A 15,963-nucleotide genomic window follows, 5' to 3' on the forward strand; every position below is an offset into this window, starting at 1 on the left:
CCGTGATTCTGAGCATCTTGAATTTCCGCTGATCTTCGGGTTTTCCAGGAAATGAAATTAACTCCTTTGCACAAGAACGGCTTATAGTTAGGGTCTGTACAATCCTCAACAGGCGACACAAGCATTGAAACTAGGATAGAATTTACAAAACTCTACACTCCTTTAGGGCGGTGGCTGTTGCTTGCGCTTTAACACAATACACACCTGCTATTATACGTCTTTGTTTATGGCAGTAAAACATTCCCTCGTCTCTAGATTGCAGAGACACCGGCCTCACACGGGAAGGCTGGGACTGAACAGAAGGGAGCTTTATCTCCTGACTGCGACGGGAAGTATACACGCCTGTGCGTAAGCGCCAACTCATCCGCAAACACCGCTGCTTCGCGATAACGTAAAACTACTTTCTGTCTGCTCAGGTATACAACGAAGCACGCCTTCGGCAAACAATCTTTAAATTCCTCCAACAAAAATTAATTCCTCTTAACGAACTCAAAGTTCGCTACTTTACTCACAAGCAATTCACTTATCAAAGAGAATGCTCCTTCTCGCGCGCAAATTCAACAAAAGTCTGACTGTTCTGTTTTATGATTTCTAAATCGCTGTCTGTGGGCGTTTGTGTACAAGCGCTGTGGGCACGGAGAATGGCTGATTTAACTGTCTCATATTGCAGGGACTTCTCCTCTAATGACAACGCTGAACAAACCTCCTGTGCCTTGCCAACCAATTTGTCACTGGAGAAGAAGCGGGACCAAACATCTTTCGCCAATGTAGTCGAGGATGCGAGCACGCCTCAAAGCGCTGAAATACGTGATCAACCTCTGAATCTCCCTAAAAGGAGGCACTCCAACTAAATATGCTTGCTTTACGCCAAACATTGGTGAGGATGCACCAACAACTCGAGCAGAAACAGAAGATCGTACAGGTGTCCTATAGCGAGAACTCTTAGAGTCTGGACTCGAAATTGTCGTGAGCTTTACCTCTTTCTCAGCCTCGATCTCAAGCTCATGTGATTTCGAGAGCCTGAGCCTCTTTCCTGTGCCTCTATACTGTAAACGGGCCAAGTGGACCTTCAATCGCCCATCCTCCTTGGACCCAGCAGAAGTAGGAGAAAACGGGTAGTGGTTACGCGGCAAGACGGTTTTGGCCTCGCCTGCGCCCCCAACCTCGCTGCCTGTCTCGCTTCTGCTCTCTTCCTCCAAGGAACAGGTACTAGGTAGCTGCGTCACAGTACCAAGCGAACACCCGGTTCCTACAATTCATCGATTTGTGTATCAAAAATCCCTAACCTGGTCAATTTGTCGAATATCACTTTTTTGATATTTTTCTTTAAGGGCTTTACTCTTACAACATGAATGTTATAAATGGTCTGCAACCTGTACTTCAGATCATCTTTTTCATGAATTGTCAAAATTGTTTGATTGATGGGTTACTAATAAATAATTTTAAATCAAATGAGGCCATGCTTACTGCCAGTACCAAACATACACAGAGCGCTAACACTACACTACACACTACCGCTCTAGACCTATACTTAAAGGTATCACACTTGCCACAATACACCCTGCATCGTGACAGCTTCTAATGTCTTGGGATGGGTTTGGGTTATCCCTGACGCAGCCCTCTTAAAAATGTTACTACGAATCACGTGAGGGTCTAGGGGTACAGGGGTATAACATTTTAAAAAATAGACATAAAAAAGAAACGTATGCAGAGTGTGTGGGATAAAGACAACTGTGCAAACCAATGTACAAGATAATAATTTTTTATTTGTGTAGGTGCTGATTAAATAATAAAAGGTGCAAATGGTAGTAGAAACAAAATGGAAAAAGATATATATATGTACACTATTTACTAGTATTTATATTTTAAATAAGAAAACAAGGACGTATAGGAAATGGTAAGAAGTATATTTAGGCAAAGCTAAAGTAAAGAAAAATGATCCCAAAACTATCTCCAGCTATTTAACTTCCCCTAGACTATCTACCAACAATAATTATTTGAAAATAAATGCTTCTCAAAGGCCCGTGGACGCCCCAACTTAACCCACTACCACTAATCAAAACAAAAGCATGGGTGGTGCACGCCGCTCTAACCTAATGTTACTATACAAAGTAGATTCCCTACGTGTTGCAATGAAAGTCACGCGGACGCTTCTTATCTGTCCACTTCTCCCGACCACAAATACACAACCCAATGACAACTAACAATATGAGTGGGGAAGGAACGTGGAGAACAATACAGCAACGTAACATCAAAATAAATGGGGTAAACATATAATGACAATCTGTATTCCGGAAAGTAGCTTATAAACAGCAAAACAAAATGGGGCCGGTGGGTGGTCTGGCGGGCTTTTATTTGAGGTGGTTTGAAATGATTGGAGATCATGGAATGGGCACGCCGAAGGCTTGATGATGATTGATGGGGTGACGGGAACCAATGACCGTGTGACTGAGAGGTAGTGGGCGGAGGAATAGAGAGAGGAAAAAAACATACTTTACAAAACGCTGAATATCGTGACATTATCTAATACACTGTCTCTTAGTGTGGCCAAAGTTTGACCAGCTCTCTTTGCTTTCCTTACTGCTTATTTAATTCAATTGCCTTTAAAGTAGCTGTTCTTTAAACAGAGTTTGACTGTTTTTAACTACTTAACTAATGCTCTTATCTTTAATGTAGCTCATTTTGAAGTATTTTTTTGTATTTCATTCATTACTTATCTAGTATAATGGCACTTAGTGTGCTCTCACCTTAAAATAGGGGCTTTTTGCAGCAGCTTTGCCACGGCCATACCACTCTGTTCACGCCCTGATCTCGCCTGATCTCAGAAGCTAAGCAGAGTTGGGCCTAGTTAGTACTTGGATGGGAGACTGCCTAGGAACACCAGGTGCTGTAAGTTTTTGAGTTTTTTCACTACTTATCTAATACACTGGCCCTTAGTGTGGCCAAAGTTTGACCAGTAGCTCTCTTGCTTTCCTTACTGTTTATTTAATTCAATTGCCTTTAAAGTAGCTGTTCTTTAAACAGAGTTTGACTGTTTTTAACTACTTAACTAATGCTCTTATCTTTAATGTAGCTCATTTTGAAGTATTTTTTGTATTTCATTCATTACTTATCTAGTATAATGGCAATTTAGTGTGCCTCACCTTAAAATAGGGGCTTTTTGCAGCAGCTTTCACCACGGCCATCCCACCCTGTTCACGCCTGATCTCGCCTGATCTCAGTAGCTAGCAGAGTTGGGCCTAGTTAGTACTTTGGATGGGAGACTGCCTAGGAATACCAGGTGCTGTAAGTTTTGAGTTTTTTCACTACTTATCTAATACACTGGCTCTTAGTGTGGCCAAAGTTTGACCAGCTCTTTGCTTCTCCTTACTGCTTATTTAATTCAATTGCCTTTAAAGTAGCTGTTCTTTAAACAGAGTTTGACTGTTTTTTAACTACTTAACTAATGCTCTTATCTTTAATGTAGCTCATTTTGAAGCATTTTTTTGTATTTCATTCATTACTTATCTAGTATAATGGCACCTAGTGTGCCTCACCCAAAATAGGGGCTTTTTGCAGCAGCTTTCTTACGGCCATACCACTCCTGTTCACGCCTGATCTCGCTCTGATCTCAGAAGCTACAGAGTTGGGCCTAGTTAGTACTTGGATGGGAGACTGCCTAGGAATACCAGGTGCTGTAAGTTTTTGAGTTTTTCACTACTTATCTAATACACTGGCCCTTAGTGTGGCCAAAGTTTGACCAGCTCTTTGCTTCCTCCTTACTGCTTATTTAATTCAATTGCCTTTAAAGTAGCTGTTCTTTAAACAGAGTTTTACTGTTTTTAACTACTTAACTAATGCTCTTATCTTTAATGTAGCTCATTTTAAAGTATTTTTTGTATTTCATTCATTACTTATCTAGTATAATGGCACTTAGTGTGCCTCACCTTAAAATAGGGGGGCTTTTTGCAGCAGCTTCACACGGCCATACCACCTGTTCACGCCTGATCTCGCCTGATCTCAGAAGCTAAGCAGAGTTGGGCCTAGTTAGTACTTGGATGGGAGACTGCCTGGGAATACCAGGTGCTGTAAGTTTTTGAGTTTTTTCACTACTTATCTAATACACTGGCCCCTTAGTGTGGCCAAAGTTTGACCAGCTCTTGCTTTCCTTACTGCTTATTTAATTCAATTGCCTTTAAAGTAGCTGTTCTTTAAACAGAGTTTGACTGTTTTTAACTACTTAACTAATGCTCTTATCTTTAATGTAGCTCATTTTGAAGCATTTTTTTGTATTTCATTCATTACTTATCTAGTATAATGGCACTTAGTGTGCCTCACCTTAAAATAGGGCTTTTGCAGCAGCTTTCGCTACGGCCATACCACACCTGTTCACGCCTGATCTCGTCTGATCTCAGAAGCTAAGCAGAGTTGGGCCTAGTTAGTACTTGGATGGGAGACTGCCTAGGAATACCAGGTGCTGTAAGTTTTGAGTTTTTTCACTACTTATCTAATACACTGGCTCCTTAGTGTGGCCAAAGTTTGACCAGCTCTTTGCTTTCCTTACTGCTTATTTAATTCAATTGCCTTTAAAGTAGCTGTACTTTAAACAGAGTTTGACTGTTTTTAACTACTTAACTAATGCTCTTATCTTTAATGTAGCTCATTTTGAAGTATTTTTTTGTATTTCATTCATTACTTATCTAGTATAATGGCACTTAGTGTGCCTCACCTTAAAATAGGGGCTTTTTGCAGCAGTTTTCACGGCCACGGCCATACCACCCTGTTGGCGCTAGAGAGCACAGAGTTTTTTGGCTGCAGTAGGGAGAGGAAGGCTCTCCTCCATTTTGTTTGCTGTTATTATTATTATTTTTTTTTTTTTCTTTTTGATAATTTCTTAAAGGCTGTTGTTTTTTGAGTTACATATTAGTTTTTGAAACCTCAGACAGATTTTCTGTCTGAGGTTTCCAACCTTTAAAATGATGGATATTATGGTGACGGATCATGACCGAAAATTGAACAAAGAGACTGAGGATGTTAACTATACTGAAAGAAACGTGGAAAATGACAATGGAAAGTATAAAGATGTTAGCCAGACTTGGGCAAGGGTTGCCGCAAGAGGAAAAAAAGACGGGATGGATGCAAGGATAAGTCAAAGAGAGGACCTACAAAAACATCAAGGTAAACAAACAAGAGATTACACTGATGGAATAGGAGAAGCACCACAAAGAAATGGGACAATGAATAAGCTAAAAAGCCAATCAAAATATCAAAGAGACTATAAGAAAGAAGCAACTCTAACGATGATTGTTAATGATCCAGATAAAATAACTGTGATGATGATTATAAAAGCTGTGGAAGAGAAAGCTGGAATTGGAAAACTGTATGGACTAAGGAAAAAAGTAACTTTGAATATGAACTTACAATGGAAAATGAAACCGACTGTGATAAGTTAATGGATGGATTAATGATTGATGAACAAAGATGTGAGATCAAAAACTATGTAAAACTGAAAATGGTCTCTTTTTGCATTTGCCCAACTACATAAAAAGACGATGAAATAATACAGAAATTGGTGGATTGGAGAGTGAATCCTATCTTCCCGTTAAGAAGGAGATATTATCCAGGCACAGCAGTTGCAGACGGAACAAGATTTATAAAAGTTAAATTTCCACAGGACATTGTGACTTTGCCATATAATGTAAGATTTGACACTGAGGAAGGACCAAAATATTTTAGAGTAATTCATGATGACCAACTGAAGACTTGTAGAATTTGCGCTTAGCACGGAGCATGAAAAAGACTGCCCTCAATACACCTGCAGAGAATGTCTGGAACAGGGGGCATTTTGCTCGGGACTGTCAAGCCCTCATGTGCCAGAGACTGTGAAAGGACGTGGATGAGGTGCAACTGTGAATCTGAGGAGGAGGACAATAATGAAATGGAGACCGAGGCACAGAAGCGCATAAGGAGGAGCCAAGCAAAGATGAAATTCAGGAGGCGGATGTAATTTCTGAAGATCTTCGTGAACGAGGAGAGGAGGAGCGATGAGGAGAGAGGACAATGGAGATAAAGAAATTGAAGTTCATACAACGGAGACTGAGACACAGTGTATAACTAGCAATGAAGGACAAACGAAGGAGAAGGAATGTGCAACAACGAGTGAAGTTGCAGCTGGATGGACTGGAAGTGGAGGTAAGCGATGAGAAAACGGCTGAAATTAACTTTGAGCTTGAAAGTAGAACTCTGGACATTATAAACAAAAGACGAAATGACAAGAGGGGTCAAAATAAATATTGAACAGGTATTAAAGAAACAAAAGTTAAGGAAAGAAGTAAGAGCAAGACAAAATGATGAACAAGTTGATATAAATTCTTAGATATCAAGAGAGAAAATATATTGATGATTGGCTGTTTTGGTTCTTGTTTCTTCTTTCTTCTATTATGAGTAATTTAAGTCTGGTCTCGATTAATGTTAGAGGATTGTCATCTAAATGGAAATTTGAAAATGTGATCAATTTAACAAAGCAATGTGATGTTATATGTATTCAAGAGACTGGATGGAATGAAACAATATTGATGATCTTAGAAAAGGCTGGGATGGAGAAATATGGTGCAGCAACGATGTCAATAAGAAAAAAGGTCTGGCGATACTTGTTAGAAGGGGAGCAGTGGAATCAACAAAAGTTTTATTTAAAGATAATAATGGAAGGATTTTAATTGTAAAAATTATGGATAAGGGAGAAGAAATAATAATATGTAATATACATGCTCCCAAATGAAGATACAGAAAGAGTTACTTTTTTAAAAACTGACTGATTTGATTATTGGATGTAAGAGCGTTATTATTATAGGGATTTTAATACTATTTTAGAAAGAATAGATGCTGAAGATCACATGGTGTACAGAGCCGATGTTGGAAGAAAAGAATTGAAAAGTATGATGTATAAACACCAATTAGTAGATGTATGGAGAGAAAGAAATAGAGTAAAAAGAGAATATTCAAGAAGACAGTGGGTGAAAAGCAGTTTAAAACAAAGCAGAATAGATTTTCTTTATGTAATAGGAGTTTTGAGCATTTTATTTCAAAAGTGTTTTATAAAATGTACAGTGGGAGCGATCATGATTTTTTATTTGTAACAATGGATTTCAGTGGTGGAGAGAGGACCAGGGTATGGGTGCTTAATGCAGAAATTTTAAAGAATGATTTTTACAAAATGGAAATTGAAAACGTAATAATTAATAGTGTAAATGATGTTCTATATGATGAAGCAATATGCACATGGTGGGACAATATAAAAGCAGACATTAAAAAGATTATCTATAGAATTTTCTAAGAAAATACAGAAAGCAAAAAGAGCTAAAGAAAGAGAATTAATCAAAAAATGGGAAAATGAAATGAAAAAGGTAAGTGAAGGAACCACAGACATTAGGAAAATAGTAGCGCTTGAAGAGAAACTTAAAAAAATGGAAGAAGACAAATGTGAGGGTGCTAGAATAAGAAGTAAAATAAGGAATACAGTAGAAGGAGAAAGAAGTACAAAGTTTTTTATGAGGTAGAAAAGACAAGACAGAAAGCTGACCTAATAAAAAATGTGTCTTTAGAAGGTAGAAACATAAAAGATAAAGAAGGAATATTAAAAGCTGTCCAGGATTTCTATAGTGTTTTATTTAAGACAGAAGGAGTTAATGTAGAAGATGAAGAATTCTTGTTAAATCAAATTAAAGTAAAAGTAACAGAAGATGATAAAAAAATGTGTGATAGTGATATAGCAGAAGAAGAGATAAAGGAAGCTATAACACAATTAAGCAACAGGAAAAGCCCTGGCTTAGATGGTTTATCGCCTGAATTTTATAAGGTTTTTAAAGATGTTTTAACACCAATTCTAAAAGATCTGTTCTTAATGATTTTTCAAAATGGGCAATTGAGTGAGAGTATGAAGAGAGGTATGATTAAAATAATATATAAAAAGAAAGGAAATAAAGATGATTTGAGGAATTATAGACCGTTGAGTATGCTCAATACAGACTACAAAATATTAGCAAAGATCTTTGCAAATAGACTTAAAAGAGTAACACCACACATCATCATCACGACTAATCAAGCGTACAGTATACTGGGAAGAGATATAGCAGATACAGTAATGAGTATTAGAGACTTAATTTGGTATACAAAAAGAGAAAAAGGTAAGGGGTTTTTATTTAGTATGGATTTAGAAAAGGCATTTGATAGAGTGGAACATAAATATTTATTTGATTTGCTTAAAAGATTTGGCTTTGGGAATAATTTCTTAAAGTGGATGAAATGTTTTTACACAGAAATTATTAGTTGTTTCAAAATAAATGGTTTTTTAACAGATTACATAGGAATTTCAAGATCCATAAGACAAGGATGTCCCTTATCGGCCTTACTGTACACTATAGTTAAGGAACCGTTAGGTTTAGCAATAAATGGAGAAAAAGAAATAAAAGGTATTTTAATAGAAGGTAATGAAATGGAACAAAAGATTTTCCAGTATGCAGATGATACCACTTTATTTTTAAAGGATTCCAATAGTGTTGAGAAAGCTATAGAGATTTTTGATAAATATTGTAGTGGTTCGGGAGCAAAGGTAAATAAGGAAAATCTGAATATGTTAAAATGGGAAAGGTAGAAGTTCCACAAATAAATTGGTGTTTTAAAGAACAAAAAGCAATATTAAAATTTTAGGCATTACGCTTGGATACGACGATGAGATTGTAACTAGAGAAATAAATTGGAACGAAATTCTGAACAAAATGGATAAAAGATTAAATTTTTGGAAACAGAGAGTACTGTTTCTAAAAGGGAAGGTGCTTGTATTAAATTCTCTTTTTTTATCCAAAATGTGGTACGTTTTAAGTGTTGTAAGTTTACCAATATGGGTATATAAGAGAATAAAAGCTATGATCTTAACATTTCTTTGGGATGGTAAGTCGCCTAAAATTGCATATAATACAATCATTGGAAATGTGGAAGATGGGGGATTAGGACTGATAGATCCATGGCTAAGAATGAAAAGCATGAGGATTAAAATGGTAAAAAGGTTTTTAAATAAAGATAACATCCCATGGAAAAGTGTTATGAGTTACTTTATGAATAAGTGTGGACAAATAGGAGATGACTTTTATGGATGGCTTTTAAAGATGAGATGATAGGAAATATACCGGAGTTCTACAAAGAACTACTGAGAACTTGGAAAATGTTTTATGACAATGTGTATGTAAAGATTGAAGGGAGAAAGCAGTAATTTACGACAGCCTTTGTTTTTAAACCTAAATAATAAAAGGAAAAAAACAATGTTTTACTTAAAACTGGTTTGCAGTAGGCTACAGACAAATAAAAGATATATTATACGAAGTGAGACCTGGGTTTCTACCTCACACAAGCGATAACTGATTCACTGGAGGAAAGGGAAGATATAGAAGACAAAAAGGAATATTGAAGATCAGTATATAAAATTAAAAGTAGCAATACCAGAACAATGGATAAAAGCAATTGAGGATAATGAAAAGAATCTGAGAATGAAAAACCACAGGTTTTTTGAAAGAGGGAGATGATAAGATTCCGTTTAATGAATGTGTCATCAAGAAGTTTTACTGTTGTATACGTAAGGTAGTCTTTGTAAAACCTAAAGCAATAGAGTATTGGGAGAAGCTATTTGATTATTTTGATGCTTCTAAAATATGGAAAATGTAAGAGCTAATTTTAAAAGTCCGGCTTTGAAAATTTTGATTTCTATTAAGACACAATTGTGTGATGACGGAAATTATTTTATATAAAAGTGGTTTAACGCAAGATGAACTATGTAAAGTGTGTATGGATAAAAGGAAGGAGTTTTACATTTATTTTTGAAATGTAGAAAGTTAAGTAATTTTTTTAAAATGTTAAAAAGATGGTATGTGATTTGTTGTATGAAGACAATCTTACGCTGGAGGAATGGGATGTGCTATTTTTGTTTGGATTTGAGGGGAAGGCTAAAAACAAGTATGCACTTAATTATATGTTAACGATTGCAAGATACGCAATATGGAAAAGAAGGAACATTATGAAACATAAGAGAAAAGAACTGTCGCTATCCTTATTATATAAACAGATCTTGATGGATGAAATAAAAGATTTATATAATTATTGTAAATGATTGAAAATATGGAATTGTTTGATCATTGTATAACAAAAAATAATCCATATGTTGTAAGAGTTTGGAATAGTTTTGAAGTGTTGCTACCAGGAGATGTTTGAGATGTGATTTATTTCTTGTGATTTATGTATTTTTTTAATGTATTTATTTCTTAACATTTGATTGTAAATAAAAATAATAAAAAAAAAAAAAAAAAAAAATCGCCTGATCTCAGAAGCTAAGCAGAGTTGGGCCTAGTTAGTACTTGGATGGGAGACTGCCTAGGAATACCAGGTGCTGTAAGTTTTGAGTTTTTTTCACTACTTATCTAATACACTGGCCCTTAGTGTGGCCAAAGTTTGACCAGCTCTTTGCTTTCCTTACTGCTTATTTAATTCAATTGCCTTTAAAGTAGCTGTTCTTTAAACAGAGTTTGACTGTTTTTAACTACTTAACTAATGCTCTTATCTTTAATGTAGCTCATTTTGAAGTATTTTTTTTTGTATTTCATTCATTACTTATCTAGTATAATGGCACTTAGTGTGCCTCACCTTAAAATAGGGGCTTTTGCAGCAGCTTTTCGCCACGGCCATACCACCCTGTTCACGCCTGATCTCGCCTGATCTCAGAAGCTAAGCAGAGTTGGGCCTAGTTAGTACTTGGATGGGAGACTGCCTAGGAATACCAGGTGCTGTAAGTTTTGAGTTTTTTCACTACTTATCTAATACACTGGCCCTTAGTGTGGCCAAAGTTTGACCAGCTCTTTGCTTTTCCTTACTGCTTATTTAATTCAATTGCCTTTAAAGTAGCTGTTCTTTAAACAGAGTTTGACTGTTTTTAACTACTTAACTAATGCTCTTATCTTTAATGTAGCTCATTTTGAAGTATTTTTTTGTATTTCATTCATTACTTATCTAGTATAATGGCACTTAGTGTGCCTCACCTTAAAATAGGGGCTTTTTGCAGCAGCTTTCGCTACGGCCATACCACCCTGTTCACGCCTGATCTCGCCTGATCTCAGAAGCTAAGCAGAGTTGGGCCTAGTTAGTACTTGGATGGGAGACTGCCTAGGAATACCAGGTGCTGTAAGTTTTTGAGTTTTTTCACTACTTATCTAATACACTGGCCCTTAGTGTGGCCAAAGTTTGACCAGCTCTTTGCTTTCCCTTACTGCTTATTTAATTCAATTGCCTTTAAAGTAGCTGTTCTTTAAACAGAGTTTGACTGTTTTTAACTACTTAACTAATGCTCTTATCTTTAATGTAGCTCATTTTGAAGTATTTTTTTGTATTTCATTCATTACTTATCTAGTATAATGGCACTTAGTGTGCCTCACCTTAAAATAGGGGCTTTTTGCAGCAGCTTTGCGCCACGGCCATACCACCCTGTTCACGCCTGATCTCGTCTGATCTCAGAAGCTAGCAGAGTTGGGCCTAGTTAGTACTTGGATGGGAGACTGCCTAGGAATACCAGGTGCTGTAAGTTTTGAGTTTTTTCACTACTTATCTAATACACTGGCCCTTAGTGTGGCCAAAGTTTGACCAGCTCTTTGCTTTCCCTTACTGCTTATTTAATTCAATTGCCTTTTTAAAGTAGCTGTTCTTTAAACAGAGTTTGACTGTTTTTAACTACTTAACTAATGCTCTTATCTTTAATGTAGCTCATTTTTGAAGTATTTTTTTTTGTATTTCATTCATTACTTATCTAGTATAATGGCATTTAGTGTGCCTCACCTTAAAATAGGGGCTTTTTGCAGCAGCTTCGCCACGGCCATACCACCCTGTTCACGCCTGATCTCGCCTGATCTCAGAAGCTAAGCAGAGTTGGGCCTAGTTAGTACTTGGATGGGAGACTGCCTAGGAATACCAGGTGCTGTAAGTTTTTGAGTTTTTTCACTACTTATCTAATACACTGGCCCTTAGTGTGGCCAAAGTTTGACCAGCTCTTTGCTTTCCCTACTGCTTATTTAATTCAATTGCCTTTAAAGTAGCTCTTCTTTAAACAGAGTTTGACTGTTTTTAACTACTTAACTAATGCTCTTAGCTTTAATGTAGCTCATTTGAAGTATTTTTTTGTATTTCATTCATTACTTATCTAGTATAATGGCACTTAGTGTGCCTCACCTTAAAATAGGGCTTTTGCAGCAGCTTTCACACGGCCATACCACCCTGTTCACGCCTGATCTCGCCTGATCTCAGAAGCTAAGCAGAGTTGGGCCTAGTTAGTACTTGGATGGGAGACTGTCTAGGAATACCAGGTGCTGTAAGTTTTTGAGTTTTTTCACTACTTATCTAATACACTGGCCCTTAGTGTGGCCAAAGTTTGACCAGCTCTTTGCTTTCCCTTACTGCTTATTTAATTCAATTGCCTTTAAAGTAGCTGTTCTTTAAACAGAGTTTGACTGTTTTTAACTACTTAACTAATGCTCTTATCTTTAATGTAGCTCATTTTGAAGTATTTTTTTGTATTTCATTCATTACTTATCTAGTATAATGGCACTTAGTGTGCCTCACCTTAAAATAGGGGCTTTTGCAGCAGCTTTCGCCACGGCCATACCACCCTGTTCACGCCTGATCTCGTCTGATCTCAGAAGCTAAGCAGTTGGGCCTAGTTAGTACTTGGATGGGAGACTGCCTAGGAATACCAGGTGCTGTAAGTTTTTGAGTTTTTTCCACTACTTATCTAATACACTGGCCCTTAGTGTGGCCAAAGTTTGACCAGCTCTTTGCTTTCCCTTACTGCTTATTTAATTCAATTGCCTTTAAAGTAGCTGTTCTTTAAACAGAGTTTGACTGTTTTTAACTACTTAACTAATGCTCTTATCTTTAATGTAGCTCATTTTGAAGTATTTTTTTGTATTTCATTCATTACTTATCTAGTATAATGGCACTTAGTGTGCCTCACCTTAAAAATAGGGCTTTTTGCAGCAGCTTTTGCTTACGGCCATACCACCCTGTTCACGCCTGATCTCGTCTGATCTCAGAAGCTAACAGAGTTGGGCCTAGTTAGTACTTGGATGGGAGACTGCCTAGGAATACCAGGTGCTGTAAGTTTTGAGTTTTTTCACTACTTATCTAATACACTGGCCCTTAGTGTGGCCAAAGTTTGACCAGCTCTTTGCTTTCCTTACTGCTTATTTAATTCAATTGCCTTTAAAGTAGCTGTTCTTTAAACAGAGTTTGACTGTTTTTAACTACTTAACTAATGCTCTTATCTTTAATGTAGCTCATTTTGAAGTATTTTTTTGTATTTCATTCATTACTTATCTAGTATAATGGCACTTAGTGTGCCTCACCTTAAAATAGGGGCTTTTTGCAGCAGCTTTCGCTTACGGCCATACCACCCTGTTCACGCCTGATCTCGTCTGATCTCAGAAGCTAAGCAGAGTTGGGCCTAGTTAGTACTTGGATGGGAGACTGCCTAGGAATACCAGGTGCTGTAAGTTTTGAGTTTTTTCACTACTTATCTAATACACTGGTCCCTTAGTGTGGCCAAAGTTTGACCAGCTCTTTGCTTTCCTTACTGCTTATTTAATTCAATTGCCTTTAAAGTAGCTGTTCTTTAAACAGAGTTTGACTGTTTTTAACTACTTAACTAATGCTCTTATCTTTAATGTAGCTCATTTTGAAGTATTTTTTTGTATTTCATTCATTACTTATCTAGTATAATGGCACTTAGTGTGCCTCACCTTAAAATAGGGGCTTTTGCAGCAGCTTTCGCACACGGCCATACCACCCTGTTCACGCCTGATCTCGTCTGATCTCAGAAGCTAAGCAGAGTTGGGCCTAGTTAGTACTTGGATGGGAGACTGCCTAGGAATACCAGGTGCTGTAAGTTTTTGAGTTTTTTCACTACTTATCTAATACACTGGCCCTTAGTGTGGCCAAAGTTTGACCAGCTCTTTGCTTTCCTTACTGCTTATTTAATTCAATTGCCTTTAAAGTAGCTGTTCTTTAAACAGAGTTTGACTGTTTTTAACTACTTAACTAATGCTCTTATCTTTAATGTAGCTCATTTTGAAGTATTTTTTTGTATTTCATTCATTACTTATCTAGTATAATGGCACTTAGTGTGCCTCACCTTAAAATAGGGGGCTTTTGCAGCAGCTTTCGCCACGGCCATACCCACCCTGTTCACGCCTGATCTCGTCTGATCTCAGAAGCTAAGCAGAGTTGGGCCTAGTTAGTACTTGGATTGGAGACTGCCTAGGAATACCAGGTGCTGTAAGTTTTTGAGTTTTTTCACTACTTATCTAATACACTGGCCCTTAGTGTGGCCAAAGTTTGACCAGCTCTTTGCTTTCCCTTACTGCTTATTTAATTCAATTGCCTTTAAAGTAGCTGTTCTTTAAACAGAGTTTGACTGTTTTTAACTACTTAACTAATGCTCTTATCTTTAATGTAGCTCATTTTGAAGTATTTTTTTGTATTTCATTCATTACTTATCTAGTATAATGGCACTTAGTGTGCCTCACCTTAAAATAGGGGGCTTTTTGCAGCAGCTTTGCACACGGCCATACCACACCTGTTCACGCCTGATCTCGTCTGATCTCAGAAGCTAAGCAGAGTTGGGCCTAGTTAGTTTTTGGATGGGAGACTGCCTAGGAATACCAGGTGCTGTAAGTTTTTGAGTTTTTTCACTACTTATCTAATACACTGGCCCTTAGTGTGGCCAAAGTTTGACCAGCTCTTTGCTTTCCCTTACTGCTTATTTAATTCAATTGCCTTTAAAGTAGCTGTTCTTTAAACAGAGTTTGACTGTTTTTAACTACTTAACTAATGCTCTTATCTTTAATGTAGCTCATTTTGAAGTATTTTTTTGTATTTCATTCATTACTTATCTAGTATAATGGCACTTAGTGTGCCTCACCTTAAAAATAGGGGCTTTTTGCAGCAGCTTTCGCCACGGCCATACCCACCCTGTTCACGCCTGATCTCGTCTGATCTCAGAAGCTAAGCATAGTTGGGCCTAGTTAGTACTTTGGATGGGAGACTGCCTAGGAATACCAGGTGCTGTAAGTTTTTGAGTTTTTTCACTACTTATCTAATACACTGGCCCTTAGTGTGGCCAAAGTTTGACCAGCTCTTTGCTTTCCCTTACTGCTTATTTAATTCAATTGCCTTTAAAGTAGCTGTTCTTTAAACAGAGTTTGACTGTTTTTAACTACTTAACTAATGCTCTTATCTTTAATGTAGCTCATTTTGAAGTATTTTTTTGTATTTCATTCATTACTTATCTAGTATAATGGCACTCTAGTGTGCCTCACCTAAAATAGGGGCTTTTGCAGCAGCTTCGCCTATGGCCATACCACCCTGTTCACGCCTGATCTCGTCTGATCTCAGAAGCTAAGCAGAGTTGGGCCCAGTTAGTACGTGGATGGGAGACTGCCTAGGAATACCTGGTGCTGTAAGTTTTTGAGTTTTTTCACTACTTATCTAATACACTGGCCCTTAGTGTGGCCAAAGTTTGACCAGCTCTTTGCTTTCCTTACTGCTTATTTAATTCAATTGCCTTTAAAGTAGCTGTTCTTTAAACAGAGTTTGACTGTTTTTAACTACTTAACTAATGCTCTTATCTTTAATGTAGCTCATTTTGAAGTATTTTTTTGTATTTCATTCATTACTTATCTAGTATAATGGCACTTAGTGTGCCTCACCTTAAAATAGGGGCTTTTGCAGCAGCTTTACACGGCCATACCACCCTGTTCACGCCTGATCTCGCCTGATCTCAGAAGCTAAGCAGAGTTGGGCCTAGTTAGTACTTGGATGGGAGACTGCCTAGGAATACCTGGTGCTGTAAGTTTTGAGTTTTTTCACTACTTATCTAATACACTGGCCCTTAGTGTGGCC

The 15,963-nt window shown here is 37.2% G+C and overlaps 1 non-coding gene and 16 pseudogenes across 1 annotated transcript; all 17 read left to right on the top strand.

Moving 5' to 3' along the window:
• The first annotated feature begins 2,776 nt into the window (after positions 1-2,776).
• LOC122339440 lies at positions 2,777-2,896 on the top strand (annotated as a pseudogene).
• Positions 2,897-3,564: 668 nt separating this feature from the next.
• LOC122339452 lies at positions 3,565-3,683 on the top strand (annotated as a pseudogene).
• A 273-nt stretch (positions 3,684-3,956) lies between these two features.
• LOC122339426 lies at positions 3,957-4,074 on the top strand (annotated as a pseudogene).
• Positions 4,075-4,345: 271 nt separating this feature from the next.
• LOC122339416 lies at positions 4,346-4,465 on the top strand (annotated as a pseudogene).
• Positions 4,466-10,695: 6,230 nt separating this feature from the next.
• Positions 10,696-10,814, top strand: LOC122339429 (annotated as a pseudogene).
• Positions 10,815-11,087: 273 nt separating this feature from the next.
• On the top strand, positions 11,088-11,206 carry LOC122339408 (annotated as a pseudogene).
• A 275-nt stretch (positions 11,207-11,481) lies between these two features.
• LOC122339469 lies at positions 11,482-11,599 on the top strand (annotated as a pseudogene).
• A 277-nt stretch (positions 11,600-11,876) lies between these two features.
• LOC122339430 lies at positions 11,877-11,995 on the top strand (annotated as a pseudogene).
• Positions 11,996-12,264: 269 nt separating this feature from the next.
• On the top strand, positions 12,265-12,383 carry LOC122339407 (annotated as a pseudogene).
• Positions 12,384-12,656: 273 nt separating this feature from the next.
• On the top strand, positions 12,657-12,773 carry LOC122339461 (annotated as a pseudogene).
• A 276-nt stretch (positions 12,774-13,049) lies between these two features.
• On the top strand, positions 13,050-13,167 carry LOC122339386 (annotated as a pseudogene).
• A 273-nt stretch (positions 13,168-13,440) lies between these two features.
• LOC122339346 lies at positions 13,441-13,559 on the top strand. Its single transcript, XR_006249946.1, has one exon. It is a non-coding gene; the product is annotated as a 5S ribosomal RNA (ribosomal RNA).
• Positions 13,560-13,832: 273 nt separating this feature from the next.
• Positions 13,833-13,951, top strand: LOC122339373 (annotated as a pseudogene).
• A 273-nt stretch (positions 13,952-14,224) lies between these two features.
• LOC122339454 lies at positions 14,225-14,344 on the top strand (annotated as a pseudogene).
• A 275-nt stretch (positions 14,345-14,619) lies between these two features.
• Positions 14,620-14,739, top strand: LOC122339457 (annotated as a pseudogene).
• A 669-nt stretch (positions 14,740-15,408) lies between these two features.
• On the top strand, positions 15,409-15,527 carry LOC122339395 (annotated as a pseudogene).
• Positions 15,528-15,797: 270 nt separating this feature from the next.
• Positions 15,798-15,916, top strand: LOC122339411 (annotated as a pseudogene).
• Positions 15,917-15,963: the final 47 nt, after the last annotated feature.

The sequence above is a fragment of the Puntigrus tetrazona genome, unplaced genomic scaffold (genome assembly GCF_018831695.1).
Source record: "Puntigrus tetrazona isolate hp1 unplaced genomic scaffold, ASM1883169v1 S000000994, whole genome shotgun sequence".
Classification (NCBI taxonomy): Eukaryota; Metazoa; Chordata; class Actinopteri; order Cypriniformes; family Cyprinidae; genus Puntigrus; species Puntigrus tetrazona.